The sequence below is a fragment of the Nuphar pumila genome, chromosome 2 (genome assembly GCF_984573655.1).
Source record: "Nuphar pumila chromosome 2, dmNupPumi1.hap1.1, whole genome shotgun sequence".
In the NCBI taxonomy this organism is placed as follows: Eukaryota; Viridiplantae; Streptophyta; class Magnoliopsida; order Nymphaeales; family Nymphaeaceae; genus Nuphar; species Nuphar pumila.
In genome coordinates, this window is record NC_143250.1 from 103057553 (window position 1) to 103067005 (window position 9453).

The window sequence follows — 9453 nt, forward strand, 5'->3', positions numbered from 1 at the left end:
CACCTTCATCCCAGCTTCCAAAGAATTCCCTACAGAGAAGACTGCAAAGTTGTTCGTAAAGCATGTGGTGAAGCACTGGGGCATACCAAAGAGCATTATGAGTGATCGCGATGCTCGCTTCATGGGCAAATTCTGGCGTGAAGTATTTCAGCTACTTGGCTCTCATTTTCTATTTTCAATAAGCTTTCATCCACATACAAATGGGCAAACAGAGCGCATCAACAAGATACTTGAGTTGTACCTTAGGCACTTTGTTAGTGCCAATCAGAAAAATTGGGTGAAGCTCCTTGATGTGGCACAATTTTGTTACAATCTGCAGAAGAGCGAGTCTTCAGGATACAGTCCGTTTGAGATAGCCACGGGCCAGCAGCCACTGACCCCGCACACTCTTGCCGTACAAAAAAAGGGAAGGCCATCCTTCGCCTATCAGTTTGTTTGCGACTGACACAGGCAGAATGAGTTGGCAAAGGTATTCTTTCACAAGGCGGCAAAGAGAATGAAGAAGTGGGCAGACAAGCATCATCAGCCCGCGAGGTTCTAAGTTAGGGACCAAGTGTTGGTGAAGTTATATCCTTGTCGTACAAGCATCTTCTGCGGGCGACACCGTGGATTGCTCAGAAAGTATGAAGGATCCTTCACCATCACAAAGATGGTGGGCAAGCTGGCATACAAGCTGGAGTTGCCCCCAGACTTCAAGGTGCACCCAGTGTTTCACGTGTGCAACATCAAGCAGTTTCATCCGGATGATGGAGACCCAAAACACAGTGTGCCATAGCGCGCTCCCACCATGCAGAGGGCCCCGACAACACAACAAGCTGAAAAGCACCTCACTCAGATCTTTCACCACAAGATCAACTACTTGGGAGAGGCAAAAAAATACTTGGTGCAATGGGAGGAAACAATAAAACCAACATGGGAGCCTGCATTCCGAATGAACAACCGCTATCCGACTGAAGTCAGAGCTTACCACGAGACAGATGATGCCGAGGACGATGCATGATTTGAATGGGAGAGCATGTTTCCTTACGACTTACATTGTACATATGCGCTTAGAGTCTGTTTTGCTTTTGTTGAGTCTGATGTAAGCTGTCCGGTTCAGGTGAATCAATACCCCGAAGGGGCAGTCCATATACTTGAACTGTAATAGCCTGCATGCAAAATTGTGAATGAAGTAAATGCGTTGAGCTTTCTTTTATTCACCCTCATTGTGATTCATTCTTGTGATTGCAATTTCTCTCCCTCAATTCTCTCTTGCTCTCTTGCACTCTGATTACAAGCTTCCGCTATCGGCAAGCGAGCTGACAAGTAGGCTTGCGGCGGTGAGTATGGACTGTCGCGCCGCGCTGACCCATTGAAGGAAATAGGCCAGTGACAGATATGGTCTTGAGTACTTATGTTGTTGGGGAAGGACTCAATGCGCTACGAGAAGATTGAAGAAACAAAATATTGGAAGAAGAGAAATAAATCAACCACAAAAAGAATAAAATTTTTGCGTGGTTAGGCAAAAGATGCCTATATTTACGATTGTACTGAGATCCGTTGTTAAGATTGAGAAACCCACTCATAATTAGAGATTTTCCTATTTAAATACAAGGAGTCTAAGGCAACCTATATAAAAATAAAATTACAAAACTACTCTCTAAATTGAATCCTTAAAAATTAAGAATTTATATAAAAGCAGAAATCAAGCTCCACACTTGTCTCACAGTTGGTACCAAGATATGATCAACTTTTTTACATGTAAGCCAGACTATACCTTCATTATTAAAATTGAAATGGTTAGGAGAACCAACACATGAAGTAGAAAAGATAAAGCAAGTGTTGGAAGGAAATGTAAAGCACAGAGCATTTACAAAGACACTTGTGAAAACCTGTGAGAAGTGATATGGAGGCGAAAATAATAGCAAATAATAAAGAGTGCATCTCTGGTCAGAGTAAGCTATTACAGACAGTGTTGTGAGAGGCGTACGCCTCAGTACCTGAAGCATACGCCTCAGAGGCGAAGCACAAGCTTAAGGTACCGAGGCACTTTAGTGAGGCGTTTGAGTCTTGAAGCGCACACTTCACATGGGTGAAGCGCACACCTCACATCGAGGCGTGCTTCGCTTCAAAAGCGTATGCATCATGTTGCTCTTCCATCTTCGACGCGCAGTGGCCAAAACCTCAGCTTTTGGCAGCTTGTTGGAGCCGAAGTTGGTAGTGCCAGCAGCTGCAATGGATGAGAAGAAGAAGCGGCTGACCTCTGAGCTGCTAAGGAACGACAATGTTAAAGACGAAATGTTGTCTTTCTCCTCTGCGATCGTCCTTCCATCCAGGGTGAAGTCGGGGAGAGACTCGAACCACTTCGACCTCGAGGCATCAGTGCGGGAGGCAGAAAGTTGTCAGGTGGATCTCGAGAAGCGACCGAGGAAGCGGGGTAGGAAGCCAGCCAACGGACCAAACCTAATCGAAACGGTGAGGAGTTTACCTCTTAAGATGCCTTGATGAAAATCCAGAATACGACAGGGATTACGGTGAAAGATGGGGCTCGACTGGGTCTACAGGTGACAACATCTCGCCGTAGGCCTCCAACGATTGGCGTTGAAGGAAGACAATGGCAGTCGACCTCCAGTCGGCGCTCGAACAGGGGAAGGAAGAAGAAATAAGTGAAGGGAGAGAAGAATGATAAGAGAGACTGCCAACGATGTGGCAGTGGCGTCGGAGGTCAAGGCTGGATGGCCTCCGATCGGCGCCCGAATGAGGAAAAGAAAAAGAGAAGGGAAGGGGAAGAAGGAGAAAAGGGGAGGAAGAAGGTGAGTTGCGAACAGTGAACAAAAAAAAGAAACGGGGGTTTAGGGTTTGTTTACCGTGTGAAGGTTCGGATCGGACCCGGTTTGATCTCAACCCAAAAGATCTAATATAAAGGGGAGGAAGAAGGTTTGTTTACCGTGTGAAGGTTCGGATCGGACCCGATTCGGATCGGACCCGATTCGGATCGGATCCAGTTCTGTTTCAAATCGGTGAGGGCCGATTCCATCTAAATCGGCCGATTCAGTCTGATTTTATTTGTTTCTATCGCTCAGAGATGATGTTTATGCTTACGTTCATCAATGGAGGTGTGCAGCTATTTGTTCATATAGAATTTTTATTTTGATCATGAAGCTTACACTTCAACGCCTCGAGAATTACGCCTCGCTTCATAACAGGCTCAACGCCTTGCTTCGCCTCATCGCATTTAACAACCTTGATTACAGATAAATAAACGATATTGAAGCAAATACAAAGTGATGATTATAAAAAAAACAAAAAAAAATATGTAGAAAGTGATGCCAAAGCTTGTAGTATGTGAATATGAGGTGGTATATGAGTCGTGTGCCAAGCTGAAGGCTCAGGTTCGAATCCATCTGTCCAATAGGGCTTAAGAGATGTTTGGTAGGGGTCTGCCTAACCTTAGCTTGCTTATCAATATAAATAAATAAATAAATATATATATATATAGGAAGCAAATGAACTTTGGGGAAACACACTTCCTATTATTCAGTCAGCTTCTTCTCACCATTGAGAAGTGCACCTCCCATGACATTTTACACTTGGGAAGTGTGTTACATAACCTGTCTTGGTGCTTTTGGTAACTATGAACCGGGCCTACCATGCCCACCAAAAGGTACGGGTACGGCCTTTTTGTAAAAAAACTATTGTACCACCAAAAGTCAAGGAACCTCCTCAACAACTATTGTTGAAAGAAACAAATTTGTCCCTTAGAAAGGGGATGCCTGAATTATTACATTGTGGATGCTTTCAAGTTTCAACCATTCTGGTTTGGTGATCTTTTTTTTTAAAGAAAGATAATTCATAGTTGGTTGAGTGATTTGTCTGGTTTGGTGAATTCCATCTCTCAAATTAGTCATGGAAAGAAGTTAACCAAAGTATAGGAAATTGGGGATGGTTTATTCGGAATAGCAAACTAATCACCAAGGAACATTTATTGAGGCTGGAAAATGGACAGAGAATTAAGTGCTTGGTCATTCATCCTTCAAAGGTTTGACTTTGACAAGAGAGTAGTAAGTTGAGAGTGCTACAGCAGATATAGCAGGTATGGTCAATCGATGGTTGGAAGGCAGAGAAGGCTACCACAAGGTAGAGAACAACCTTTTGTATATCCTTTATAGTTTTGCCCAAAGGGGTTTGGCGTGGTGGAATGGGCCCTAAATCGTTGGGCAGGTGCTCTATGTTCAAATCCCATTGATGTCGCCTCTTGTGCAAGCTGAAGCATGGCGACTCCCTGAGCACAAAGGGTAAGCCCAGAGAGTTATGCAGGCAGAGCCAGCGTGTCTAGGTCTCTAATCTTGGAGGTGGTTTCTCCGTGTAAATATAAAAAATATATCTTGTATAGTTTTTAACAAATGTCTGATCCTAATAAGTATCAGTAATTCACATTTTCTGGCAAAAGCCCTAGCCAAGATGGCTAAAGCCCCCCGAAGTGGCAACCCTCCATTAATGAGAGGATTGATTTTTGTAACCTCCAGTCTTGACAATCTGTAAACTGGTAGGGTTCTGCCTAACCCTAGCTTGCCTTTCAATAAAAAAAAGTCTACGGGAAATGGTTTGATTTTTATACTTTGGCTTGAATCTTAAGTGGAATCACAGGGCTCAAAAACAAACAAACACACCTCTAATCAAAGAATCACTTTTCCAACCAAATTTTTGAGATTAGTTTTTCAAAAGTTTTTTTTTTTTGATATTTTACAAGGAAAAACCCCAGTTGAAGATATGGCCCACCCACAATTGGTTAAAACTCCTTGGCCACCTCTTTGTCAATCAAGGAGCTTGCTGCCTTTGCCTTAATTGAGGCAAGGGACACGCACTTTGGGTATCGAACTCTTGACGTCTTTCAACTTGAACGCCTTAACTGACCCTCCTTAGCCAGATTCACGGAGTCCTTGTGGGCAATTATTTTTATTTTTTAAAAGTTGCGGACAATATTTTCACAGTAAAATCTTTTTTACAGACAAACCAGCTTCACGGATGACGACTGTGGATGCTGGTGGCGACTCCAAAAAGTTGATTAATTTTATGAAATTTTCAATGAGGTCAGTGACAAAGATCTTCAAGAATTATAAGGTCATCACGGACAACCAAAAAAAAAAAAAAAGAGATTCCCGCCCTTAAAGCGTCAGTAATTAATTTATGTTGGTCAATAATTAACAGAGATCACAATTGCCCACTCAAACGACAGCTGATTCTTGTTTCCAGTGGGTTTTCTGTTTCTATAAATGATCTGGTAAGTTTCAAGAACTCTTTTCCAACTTTATTTTTTAGAAGTGATTAAGACATAGGTTTCCTCGCCTCGGTGAGGGTTCCTCATCATAAAAAAAAATCTTTATGCTGTCGGCATGACGATCATAGGTATGATAGGCTGAGCCAGCGCGACCAGGTATTTGTGAGGGTTCCTCGTCATAAAAAAAATCTTTATGCTGTCGGCACGACGATCATAGGTATGATAGGCTAAGCCAGCGCGACCAGGTATTTGTGAGGGTGCAGTTCCTTCAGGATATAAATTCAAAAAAGGTATTATGAAAATTGGCATGTGTTCTCCAAGTTTTGTTGTGCGCCCCCATGTGCATGGAGGACAATAAGATCTCCCTCCCTAGATCTAATCTCATGGATGTGTTTAGCATACTTTATTTGCTAGAAATTAGATCTTAGAATGTGTTTTTTGAAACAAAATTATGAGTGAAATTTTATTACATTATGAGCCATTGATTTTTGTATGCCTTCGAAGATTCATTTTACACATTGCTGTGAACCTTTTTTTTTTTAAATTAAATAAAACGCGTTTCGGTCTGATCCGGGTGCGCGTCTGGTGGTGCCCATGTCCTAGACCACCTGGGTCCGTCACGAGTCCGGCCCGTTGTCGGACTTAATCCTGTGGAACAAGAGTCCCAGGCAGGAGACTCGCTCAAGCCATGTCACATGGATATTCCAACTGCTAGTGTCGTGTCTTCTTGCATTTGAGTTACAACAACACGGATAGACACGAGATACGCTTTTTTTTAGCATTGAGAATAGTATATCAGTGGACATGACACGACGGTTATGACAGTTCTTAAAAAAAAATTTCACAAAGATGGTTTCGGTATATTCCAACTGTATGCTCGTGTCGTGTCCTCTTGCATTCGAGTTACATCGACACGGATTGAGAACACGAGATACGCCTTTTTCTTTTTACATTGAGAATAGTATATCATTGGACATGACACGAGGGTTATGACAGTTCTTAATAAAAAATCTCACAAAGATGGTTTGTCCAGTATCCTTTTATCCGTGTCCTTGTGACATATCTGCTTTTCTTTAGTCTAGAACTCGGGAGTTGGTCCGTTCCTCCCCCAAAGAACTCGAATTTCTGGATAACCAAGTTCAAGATTTTTGTTGTGTATATCATGATATTACTCCACTCGCCACAAAAACCCAAAATTATATATGGAATCACACTCTTGAAGTCATGGTTTCCATACTTTCGCTATTTCTCTGTGACCCATACAGAGGAATGGTGTTCATCACCATCTTCAGTTGCAGAAGAATCCAGTAATTATGCGTTGCAAGCCTCAACCACTTGCCAAGTGTTTGTTAGAATGCCTGAACGAGGCGTTCTGTCTTCGCGCGCTTTGCTTTCTGGGTTTATTTCAGTGTAGTTGGGGGTGACGCTGTTGAACTATTTTGCAAGATGGTGAGCTGCAGGGTTTTGACTAAATGAGTTTGCTTTGATTGCTGGTCTAAAAGCCTCCGCCCTTGTATCTTGAGGTGGACTTGGGGTTAGGGATGATACAAGTCATGCTGCTGCTTTCATTACAAAAGTTTGAACTTGACATGGATGTTATGCAACCCACAAACAAATACTAAGCAAATCACAAGATTTACTTAGTTCGGTGCTCAGGCCTACATCCACGGGTGAAAAGAGAGAGAACAGTCAACTAGCAAGACGTGAGGAAATACAATGGCGTGATACAAAGCTCAAAACCCTAATATCTAATACACCTGAAAACTCTAATATATTAAAGGGAACAAAACTTTAAATGGTGCATATAGAAAAATTACAAAATGGGGCAGATCTATACCATGAGGGTTTCCCCCCATAGCTCCAGGAGAAGTTTTTGTTGGTGCTTGAGGCTTGGGCCCATCAGCCCAAGCCCTTAGCAACCACCACAAACCTCATTGAAAATCCCCATTGTACAGTCTTCAAAAAGTATTTACAGATTGGGTCATGGATTGGAGCGGGACCAGAATTCAAGACACCTACACCAATGGATAATACTGTCGGAAACACTTGGATGATTATATTGTGTACATGAAATTTGATGCAGTTCAAGATGGCTGTAGAGTCGTTTATTCTATGGCATGTCATGATTTAGTCTAATGGACTGCCTTGCCTTCTGGATTTCTAAATGTGGCGCTTGTGATGAACTTAAATTATACAGTCATTTGCTACTCTGTTTTCTTTTTCTTGATTTTGTATTGATATCGTGATGGATCTGAATGGGGTTAGATGGATAATGTTGGTTTGCTGTTGATCCATTTTATTTTTGAAAATTGAGTTAGGCTTGAACCCTATGAATATAAACCAATATGAGAATTTCGTTGGGGCATTCTCTACTGAGCGATGCGCTGTACTCTATATGCCCGAAGACAGTGATAAATGGGCAAGGGTTGCTAGGTCATCGCTCAAAAGCAACGCGTCACACCGGCGCCTAGGTGTGGTGTCAAACAGGCAAGGGTTCCCTCACTTTGTTGGACGGGTGGAGGTAAAGATGATAGTTTAAGACCATAAAATTAGGTTAGCCACTTGAAACATAGAGTCTTTAACTGGTAACTTGGTAGAGTTAGTAGATGTTATGTGTAGGAGAAAGATGAATATTTTATGTCTACAAGAGACCAAATGGGTATGTGAGAAAGCAAAAGTGATAGAACCTTGGGGATATAAGATTTGATACACAGGAATAAATAGGAATAGGAATAGGAATGGAGTAGGGATTGCTATTAGTCGTGAGTTTATAGATAATGTAGTTGAGGTCTGTAGGAAGGGTGATAGGATTTTACTTATTAAATTAGTATTAGGTACGGATATTATTAATACTATTAGTGTTTATGCACCTCAAGTAGGTTTAAATGATTTCATTAAGCGTCAATTTTGGGAAGATTTAGATGAAGTAGTAGAAGGGATATCTTATGGAGAAAAGCTTTTCATCAGCGGTAACCTTAATAGACATGTAGGCATTAGTAGAGATGGATTTGAGAGTATCCATGGAGGCTATGGTATAGGAGAAAAAAACGAAAGTGGAGAAAGAATTTTAGATTTTTGTTTGTCTTATATATGATCTTAGCAAAAACTTGGTTTAGGAAGAGGGAGTCTCACCTAGTAACATTTAAAAGTGGGGTTAATACGAGTCAGATATATTTTTTCCTACTTGAAAAGAGAGATAAGGGTTGTTGCATCGACTGTAAGGTTATACCGGGAGAAAGTGTATCTACACAACATATAGTCTTAATTTTAGATCTTAGAATTAGAAAATGCCGCAAAAGGGATAGACATAGGATAGATCAAAAAATTAAGTGGTGGGCACTGAAAGGAGCTAAACAAGAAATGTTTGTAGAGTAGGTAGTTAAGAAAGTTGATTGATGTCTCAAGGAGGATTCAAAATCAATGTGGAATCATATAGCGAGTGGCATGAGAAATGTGGCTAAGGAGGTATTTGGTGAGTCTAAAGGCAGTGCACCGCTTGGTAAAGATACATCATGGTAGAACGAGGATGTCAAATTAGCTATTAAGGTTAAAAGAGAGTGTTATAAAAATCTAAGTAAGAGTCGTGATAATGAGAATTTGGAGAAGTATATGATCGCAAAGAAAGAAGCTAAAAAAGTACTTCGAAACGCGATGGATAAGGTATATAAGGAGGTTTATGACAAGTTGAATACCAAAGAGGGCGAGAATGATATTTATAGGCTTGCAAAGATGAGAGATACGAAATCGAGGGATCTGGGTATGGTTAGATGTATCAAAGATGAAACGCAAAGGGTTTTAGTCAAAGATGAGGAGATTAATGAGAGATAGAAAGATTATTTTGATAAGCTATTTAATGAAAGTCATGCTCAGGATCTTGAAGACTTCTTCATTCATTTTCATGAGATGAATCGTGACTTCATGCGTAAGATTCAAAAGAAAGAAATTGCAGAGGCTTTGAAGAAAATGAAATCAAGAAGGGCAGTTGACTCAAATGGTATACCTATCGATGCTTGAAAATGCTTGAGTGAGAAAGGTTTAGAATGATTGACAAATCTTTTTAACAAGATTTGGCAGACAAATAAGATGCCTAATGAGTGAAGTAAAAGTACTTTGGTGCCTTTATATAAGAATAAGAGTGATATACAAGATTGCACAAACTATCGTGGTATAAAACTCATGAGTCATAATATGAAACT